The 9899-nt window shown below is 45.5% G+C and overlaps 1 long non-coding RNA gene across 1 annotated transcript; it reads left to right on the forward strand.

Moving 5' to 3' along the window:
* The first annotated feature begins 7058 nt into the window (after window positions 1-7058).
* On the forward strand, window positions 7059-9282 carry LOC129387833 (uncharacterized). The gene is made up of 2 exons (XR_008614991.2): window positions 7059-7398; window positions 8955-9282. It is a non-coding gene; the product is annotated as an uncharacterized lncRNA (long non-coding RNA).
* The last annotated feature ends 617 nt before the right edge of the window (window positions 9283-9899 follow it).

A 9899-nucleotide genomic window follows, 5' to 3' on the forward strand; every position in this document is an offset into this window, starting at 1 on the left:
GTCCCTGTGTCTCTCTCAGCCTAAGCCAAAAAAAAGAAAAAACTGCGTTTTGCTGGCAACTTACGCAAGCCGTAACATCTCTTCGACTGCAATAATATCTAGTCAAAAAATTCTCTAGCTATCACAAAGCGCAAGGAGGAGCGCGGGAGTACAGATCTTCACTTACGAATGGCATAGCAAGTGACAGACGCATACTGTTTTTGGATACAATTGTGTAGCTGTTTAGCAATAAATGAAGCAAATTTTTGCTTTGCTTATGAACAACGGCAAGTGTTCAGGCCCTTTACCCGTGCTGTTTCTGTTTTTCTCCTGCGCATGCATTTACGTTTACTGTGTGGATTGTACCAAGGGTATCATTCAGCATGCAGAAATTAAAAAGGAAAATCAGTCAGCTGAAATTCATTTTTTTTTTCATTTTCGCATGCTAAATGATACCTTAGGAACAATCCAACGAGTAAACACAAACGTATGTGCAGGAGGATAAAAACCGCAACAGCGCGAGCCAAAGGTCTGAACACTTGTCGTTGGCAAAGCGAAAATTTGGCTCATTTATTGATTAGCAGCTACAGAACTGTAGCCCAAAAGAATATGAGTCTGTCACTTACAATATACTATTCGAAAGTAATTTCTCTGCCTCCCGCGCTCACCTTTGTTGCACTTTTTGGGGTAGTAGGCTGCATTTTGTCTTCGTATTTTTTAGGTCAAACAAGAGATGTTGCGGTATGCGTAAGGTCTAGGTTGCCTGCAAAACGCAATGTTTCTTTTTATTTTTTTTACTTAGGTTGAGAGAGACACAGGGACACACTTTGTCCCGAAAACCGCACGAGGTGGACACGTGAACTATTTCGAAGCGCAAGCGCATGTAAAGGCAGCGTCCGGAAAGGACTGGCCGAGGGGCTTCCTCCGCGAAGGCTCACATTTCTCCGCGCACGGTCGTAGTCTGTTTAATCCGGCCGCGGAAAGAAGCGCGCAAGAAAGAAGAGGCGCAAGCAGAAAGAAGCGCGAAAGAAGGAAGAGACGCACCTCTGTTGCTAGGCGACAACTGCCTGGGCGGAGCATGCGCAGAGCAACGGGCTTTGATGAAACATACCGCAGAAAGAAGCCCGAAAGAAGGAAGAGCCGCGTCCCCGTTGCTAGGCGACACCGGCTCTATATACGGAGCATGCGCAGCGCGGTGTCCATCTGGGACCTGCAAGCCGCATTGTGTGAACATTTTAATCGTTCAACCGGTATATTGTAAAAGTAACCTTTATATTTAGGCAAAGGCACTAAATACTGTATGCCTATACTAGAGGTTAAAGTGTTGTAACCTCTAGTTGAGGTGCACGCTTTCTTACCTTTAATAGAAGTTAAATTTGTAAAGGTTGCTGTGTAACTTATAAGTTAAAGGTGCACAAATCTGTGAGAATATACCCCTTTAATAAACGTTACCGTGCTAAGAGTGTAGGCCAAGGACCTAAAAGAAACTCGTTTGATAGCGGCCTCTTAATCGACGTTCGCGATGGAAGAGACCAGTTGCTGGCGTTCTTGCGCGTACGCGGACAAACGCAAGATGTAGGATGGGGTGTTTCTGGTACCTTACAGTATTCACAGTTTGGGCTACTATCACTGCCACCTATCATATGTCTATAACGGTTGGCGAATGCGACACCAAGGCGAATCCGGTGCACCATGCTTGTTTGGCTTCTTTTAAGTTTGTGAGGCATTCGACATTTCATTTCTTGGTCCCATATTTGTATTCGCTCGTGTCGTGAATCTGGTTGGGTTCAGTGTTCCAACGTACGGTTGCGTATTACGCAACGAAGTAGCGCGTTTGTGTTTGTTCGTGAGAACGAAATGTATACTTCAGAAGTATTATTTAAACACTTTTCGCTTCAGCGTCTGCCTGTTCGTTCCTTATGACGCCACACAGTGTGAAAAACGAGAAGAGAGGGGGTTAACCGAGGGTCCCGATTTTTATTAGTCATATCATGAGAAGCCAACAAACACTGACACCAAGGACAACATAGGGGAAATTACTTGTGTTTAATAAATGAAATAAAGAAACGATAAATTAATAGAAATTAAAGTGGATGAAAAAACAACTTGCCGCAGGTGGGAACCGAACCCACAACCTTCGCATTTCGCGAAGGTTGTGGGTTCATTTATTTCATTTATTAAACACAAGTAATTTCCCCTATGTTGTCCTTAGTGTCAGTGTTTGTTGGCTTCTCATGATATGACTAATAAAAATCGGGACCCTCGGTTAACCCCCTCTCTTCTCGTTTATTACATAACGAGGGTCTCGAATCCGGCAACATTGATGCCTTCAGGTAGCATGTGTGGGTTTATTGACCAGTTGCCTTCACCCAAAAAGATCACGTTCTCGTGACGCCTGCGGCAAGAAAGACGTTCCACGTCCGCCGCCAAGGTATGTGAGTGATGGCGCTGGCTAACACTCCCAGGGTTCTACTACGACACATAAATACCCAAGAAAGTGAATGGGGAAACAGCGCCGCGGTAGCTCAATTGGTAGAGCATCGCACGCGAAATGCGAAGGTTGTGGGTTCGGTTCCCACCTGCGGCAAGTTGTTTTTTCATCCACTTTAATTTCTATTAATTTATCGTTTCTTTATTTCATTTATTAAGCACAAGTAATTTCCCCTATGTTGTCCTTGGTGTCGGTGTTTGTTGGCTTCTCATGATCACACAGTGTGAAGGTATCCACTGAAAGGTGACATTGTGGCCATTTATATTTGCGTGGTGAGATGCTCTGTAATTTCTATAGCCATTGAATAATACGAGCCCCGTCTGAGGACACAGTCAATCGTTTGAAGAGCTGGCTTGGAATCGCAGAACATCGTCCATGCGTGAAGAGGCTCCTCGGAGAGAAATCGAAGTGCCTACCAGATAGCAACAAGTTCTGCGGCAGTTGATGTTGACCTGTGGTCTAGTTTAAGCCGCCGAGGGATCATCATATGTGGGATGACGAAGGCTGCAGGGGAGGCATATGGCATGACAGAGCCAACGGTATACACGTGTACAATATCTCCGTACTCTGCAGAAATGGGAAACAGGGTAAGTTGCTTGAGACAAATGGATGCAACGTATTACTTTTTTTGTAATTCTAGGAATCCGCAGTGTAACGAAAGGTTTAGGCAGAACCCAACGGGGGTATTCTCGGAATACCTGCGGGAAAATATCTTGATAGCAGATAACTCTCATGACGCGATAGAGTTTTTAAAAAGCTGGAACCCGGGTGGGTGGCAGGGAGCGATGACAGAGGATGGTGCCTGTGTCGGGTCAACACGCGAAGGTACATTCGGAAAGGCTCCCAGAGCAAGTATACACCAATAGGACAAGCACGAGCTTCCGCTATTGTTCCACCGGTTGACGTGCATCGTGGGAGGCCTGAACATGTGCGCAATGCTTGAGCTTGAATGCTCTCCAGCGTGCACACGCAGCTATGTCCCATGCTTGAGAGCGCCGGCATGCTGTACCGTATATACACTCTTAGCACGGTAACGTTTATTAAAGGGGTATATTCTCACAGATTTGTGCACCTTTAACTTATAAGTTAAACAGCAACCTTTACAAATTTAACTTCTATTAAAGGTAAGAAAGCGTGCACCTCAACTAGAGGTTACAACACTTTAACCTCTAGTATAGGCATACAGTATTGAGTGCCTTTGCCTAAATATAAAGGTTACTTTTACAATATACCGGTTGAACGATTAAAATGTTCACACAATGCGGCTTGCAGGTCCCAGATGGACACCGCGCTGCGCATGCTCCGTATATAGAGCCGGTGTCGCCTAGCAACGGGGACGCGGCTCTTCCTTCTTTCGGGCTTCTTTCTGCGGTATGTTTCATCAAAGCCCGTTGCTCTGCGCATGCTCCGCCCAGGCAGTTGTCGCCTAGCAACAGAGGTGCATCTCTTCCTTCTTTCGCGCTTCTTTCTGCTTGCGCCTCTTCTTTCTTGCGCGCTTCTTTCCGCGGCCGGATTAAACAGACTACGACCGTGCGCGGAGAAATGTGAGCCTTCGCGGAGGAAGCCCCTCGGCCAGTCCTTTCCGGACGCTGCCTTTACATGCGCTTGCGCTTCGAAATAGTTCACGTGTCCACCTCGTGCGGTTTTCGGGACAAAGTGTGTCCCTGTGTCTCTCTCAACCTAAGTAAAAAAAAATAAAAAGAAACATTGCGTTTTGCAGGCAACCTAGACCTTACGCATACCGCAACATCTCTTGTTTGACCTAAAAAATACGAAGACAAAATGCAGCCTACTACCCCAAAAAGTGCAACAAAGGTGAGCGCGGGAGGCAGAGAAATTTCTTTACTTTCGAATAGTATATTGTAAGTGACAGACTCATATTCTTTTGGGTTACAGTTCTGTAGCTGCTAATCAATAAATGAGCCAAATTTTCGCTTTGCCAACGACAAGTGTTCAGACCTTTGGCTCGCGCTGTTGCGGTTTTTATCCTCCTGCACATACGTTTGTGTTTACTCGTTGGATTGTTCCTTAGGTATCATTTAGCATGCGAAAATGAAAAAAAAAAAATGAATTTCAGCTGACTGATTTTCCTTTTTAATTTCTGCATGCTGAATGATACCCTTGGTACAATCCACACAGTAAACGTAAATGCATGCGCAGGAGAAAAACAGAAACAGCACGGGTAAAGGGCCTGAACACTTGCCGTTGTTCATAAGCAAAGCAAAAATTTGCTTCATTTATTGCTAAACAGCTACACAATTGTATCCAAAAACAGTATGCGTCTGTCACTTGCTATGCCATTCGTAAGTGAAGATCTGTACTCCCGCGCTCCTCCTTGCGCTTTGTGATAGCTAGAGAATTTTTTGACTAGATATTATTGCAGTCGAAGAGATGTTACGGCTTGCGTAAGTTGCCAGCAAAACGCAGTTTTTTCTTTTTTTTGGCTTAGGCTGAGAGAGACACAGGGACACCCTTTCCTGTGGAAACCACACGAGGTGGACAGGTGAACTATTTCGAAGCGCAACCGCGGGTAAAGAGTGTCCAAAAAGGACTGGCCGAGTGGCGTCCTCCGCGAGGGCTCACGTTTCTCCGGGCATGGTTGTCGGCTGCCTAATCCGACCGCAAAAAGAAGCGCGCAAGAAAGAAGAGGCGCAAGCAGAGAGAACCGCAAAAGAAGGAAATGGCGCACCTCTGTTGTTTGGCGGCAGCCGGCTCGGTGTACCATGCGGAGATTTGGCCTTTCTGGAACAAAACCCAAGGTGGCGCCTCCCCGTTGCTAGGCCGCACCCGGCCCGTCGGACCATGTAAAGAGCGGGGCCCACATGAAATTCTCTGAAAAAAAAAAGGAACGCTCAACTGAATGTGGTATCAAAAGTTTACTTTCATTTAAATCACTTAAATCGTTGTATTTCAGCCAACGAAGGGCTACTATGATACTAGTATACTAGTATCCCTTGGGATTTCTGACCAAATGAAACTCCCCGTGCGGCACCTTTTGAGCAAATATGTAACGGTAATGTTCCCAAAAATACAGATCAAAACACAATTTGAACGCCTGAGGAGGAGGCACCATTAGCTTGTATAAATAATTTGAGTATAAATTGACAGTTCCACAGGCAGTATAAGGTTAACTTCAGAATGCAACATCTTTATTTGAAAATACAACATAGAATACACCACAAGTACAGCAGGCCTTGCTGGCACATGACTAGATCTGAAAATTCAAGAGAATACTATCACTTGCATCATATCACAGGAATTTTCAAAAGCATATCACCGTGTTTCAGACATGCATGTCGTCAATAAATTCGTGTTAACTGTCCATGCAAAAACTTGCACTGCTGTCAAGAAGCAAGAAAACAAGGCAAAGATTAGTATATGAGATAGCAGGAACAAAAACGGGACACTTGTGTTCAGATCCACATTGGACACTACATAAAAAAGCTTTACATATCCTGTGCAGCATTAGAGCAGGTCAATAAAGACGTTGCCAATGCAATGTAGACAATGCAAAAAATATACAAGGTATTGGCTATAGGTGAACCTAAAAAAGAAGACTAGACCACAAGGCCATGCATGCATGCAGCCCACCTATACCTGAGCAACGTTTCCTTAGTGTTAGCATTGACCACCACTGGCATCAAAAGACCACTTGTTGCTCTTACAAACATCAGACAAAGCTTAACCAGGAGATGTGCAAAGTGCTGGCTTGTAGGGCCAAATGACAAAAGGTTGGAAGTGGTGATGCTTACAGCATAGTGAACTCTCAGTTTAGATCCTTGTGACAATACAAACATGAACATTTTTTTATTAAAATTACTACAAGACACATTTTACTGTCAAGCTAACAATGTCGAGGATGGGATTCAAACTTCTTGAATGCACTACCTATTTAAAATCAATATTGAAAAAGGTCATTTGGACTCTACTATGCATAGTACTGCACAATTACTCTATCATCTAGAGGCTAGCAGTTAGAATAACTCAGTGACAAAGTAAGGCCGCCATAATTCACATTGCACGAATTTAAGAATTTTGAGCAGCTAAATAAAATACTTGTGCACAATACTAAGTGTCACTTGCATGAATGGTTGTATTACCTCAGTAATTTTGAACAGTTATAAAAAGGCATGCAAATGTAATCCACAAAATGATGCATCTGTTCACCACCTCCTGGCAACAAGTGAACATTAATGCAAGGTGAAAATTGTTAACTAGACTTTAAGTCAAATCACATTCTTTTTCTTCAGAAGAGCAAAGAAACACTTCAATCTGTCATTTATGAGCCCTCTAGGCACAACATTGCTGGGAAGTACAAGTTTCTGCATCAGCGCCAGGAATGGTGCAAATGCATATGGATAATCGAGGTTCTTGATCTAGTAGGTTAAAATACAATAAATTACAGCTAGCTCCAGGCTGCCGTTCGAGACCCAAATTATTTCTTGCCTGCTGCCAGCATAAACACACGTGTGCTCGCTGCATGTGTAGACGTGGGGAGCTGCAATCTGGATATCACCACTGGGCAGTGGAGCCTACAAAGACAGTTAGAGCCTATAAACATTCGCCTATCAAACATTAAATATGCACAGTATAGACGAGGCAACCTAAAGTTTGCCCGCGCGGCACCAGCGCCGAATGCTCCCCTAGCGGACCGATGGAAGTTTCGAGGGTCGTCGCTGCGCGAGCGCGCGCCCGTGATCTGTTCGGCGGGAGCGCTCGTGCTGGCTCGGGCGCGTTGTTTTTGCGATGGCGAGTGCGACCTCATCAGCCAGGAAAGGTGGCACGCAATACTGCTGTATTGTTGATTGCCATAACAGCCTCGAAAACACGAAAGGTCGAACGCCGCCCATGAAATTCTACAGATTTCCGGGGAAGTGGTACGAGAAGGTCAGACGACAAGCATGGATAATTGCAGTGCGCCGAGTCAAGTAAGCACCATACTTTCGTATTCGCGTGCAATATCGCGGCTGCTCGATGAAACGGAATAGTGATATGCCTGTTTTTAGCGCCCAACGGTTTGTTTAGTCATGCCGCGTTGTTGAATTGTGTTGACATCCGCTGCTTGTTAGCGGTAAATGCATGCGTGTTGCGACGCTGAGCTTGACGACGCGAGCGCGATTCCCGGCCACAGCGGCCGCATTTCGATAGGGGCGAAGTGCAAGAACGCCCTTGTTACCGCGTGCTTTCATTTTTGTGCACGTTAAAGAACCCCCGGAGGTAATAAGTATTCCTGAGACTAACCATTACAGCGTGCCTCATAATGATTTAGTGGTTTTGCATGGTTCTGGCAGTTGAAACCCCCGAATTTATTTGATTCTACTGTGCCTTCACTCGCAATCGGCATGGACGAGCTTTAGAGAATTATTTCCATTTTCCAAACGCTCAACTTAATTTACTAGTTGTGCAGGTAACGAAATGGGACGCGCGCTACTTTTGTCTGATAGCAGACAGCATTTAATGCAAGCCGCGGTCGTCGCGTGCGTCGGTAAGCGGCAGATCGGAAAGCAGCCGATCGAGACGTGCGCGTTATGTTTGTTGTTTGGCCATGCTTTCTAAGTTCACAATATCCAAGCTTGCTTTAAGGTAATTACCACCTTGCACATTCTTGCTGATTCACTCTTCCTGCCAAAAACCTTCGTTTCCTGTAGTAGCCGGCCATCGGTGCAAGCTTACTTTAGCTGTTCGCCCGACGAGGCACTAGATTTGCTTTGGTGAGGCATGTATCTGTAATGCTTGCGCTCGTGCTGTTGGTCCTAAGGTAATCGCCTGTTAACGTGGTCTGGGTTCATTTCGCGGAGCAGTCTGTACGAGCCAATCCTCATTAGCAGTGAAAAGGCACCTTGCTGATTAATGCGATGAGTTGCAATGACTCCAACATCTGCATTGAATAAGGCGTGATATACACTAAATATTATTGCAGCATGATTCAAAGCAATATGCGCCTATATAGTATTTAAATTGTTAATTTTGAGCAGATGTGTGTTTTGGCTGTTGTGTTCTAGGATTTCGTGTATCCTGGGAAGGAAACTGCTTTAGTGTTCTGGTGAAGCAGCGTACTGACCAGGACAAGGCAGACACACACATGAATACAAGACACTCGCTGTGCTTGTGTCTCTCCTATTTGTACTGGTCATTGCGCTGCTTCACCAACACGGTATGATGATTAATCACCAACTCGCCCAACTTCCCACATTACTGCGTTAGCTTTATAATGCAGTTCTCTTCGTGCCACGCAGTGACGTTATTGGGGCAAGAAATAGGCATCACAAATTACAGGCACTAGCATCTCCGAATCACCATGTATTAAAGGCATGTACAGTTTGCCAAAAACAGCTCAATTTGTGATTTGCCTGAACCTAAGCTTGAGAGGGTATAATGAGCTATAGGCTAGGCCACGTTGTTGAAGGTGGGAAGATGGTCTTTCTCGTTAGTAACGTTCCATGCTCATTTGTGCCTAATACATGTGTTCTTTCTGTGCTCACAGTGCTGATGACACTCCCTGGGAGCCATCCAAAAGCATGCGAATTTACAAAAACAAGCAGGCTTTGCGAAGCGAAGACATCGATAACGCTTGCCGTTGTTCGCTGACAGCTCCGCGCAAATCAGAACGAACACAAACGTGTAATTTACTAATGCTCCAGCCAAGAAATTTAGCAGCAAAAGGCGGAAGCACAAAATGAGAACAGCCGTGTGCGCGCACTCAGCTACCGAGGAAACTAACGGCAATCGTCACCGTCCCTCCACATCTCTGCAAGTATGCATGACCGCTTTGTGCCTGCATCATATAGAAATAAAGTGGCTAAACTTCTGAACTTGGTGTATACCTCTAAATCGACGTCGTATACGATCCTGGACACCTGTGACACGCCCTTGGCTTTCACTGTCACATCACCGTCCACGATTTGTTGAACGCCGTACACGTGCGGAAGCAGACGCTCCCCTTTCGTGAGGTTGCCGCCACGAAAAAATCTGTCCGCGTCGGCAGCCTTCTTGAAACCGCATTGCAATCTCTGTGTCGCTGTTGCGCAAGCAGGCGATCTGCCGCCGTCGAAAACTGAGCGCCGTGAGAACGAGCAGCGAAGAAACGCGCGGGCGAACCGGTGTAAACAAAGCGGAGACCGCGCCACGGCACGACCGCGCTGCATCACGTTTCCACATTGGGGGCGCTGTCAGGAGGCGCAGTAGCGCCGCCTGGCCATGGTTTTCTCGTCTATAATGTGAACTGACGAACTAAAATTTACCAAAAACGTGCAGTACTGCAGAGCGCAACACAACCCCAAAGAGCCCAACCATTCTACATCAAGGAAAATTAGAACTGGCTCACCTTTAGCTCTCATTATAGTAAGCATGCAGGAAAAAGCAATGAAATGTTATTTTACTGAAAGTAATCAGTATAATACTAATTTTCGTTTGTTTGCTGAACTATATA

The sequence above is a fragment of the Dermacentor andersoni genome, chromosome 2 (genome assembly GCF_023375885.2).
Source record: "Dermacentor andersoni chromosome 2, qqDerAnde1_hic_scaffold, whole genome shotgun sequence".
Lineage (NCBI taxonomy): Eukaryota > Metazoa > Arthropoda > Arachnida > Ixodida > Ixodidae > Dermacentor > Dermacentor andersoni.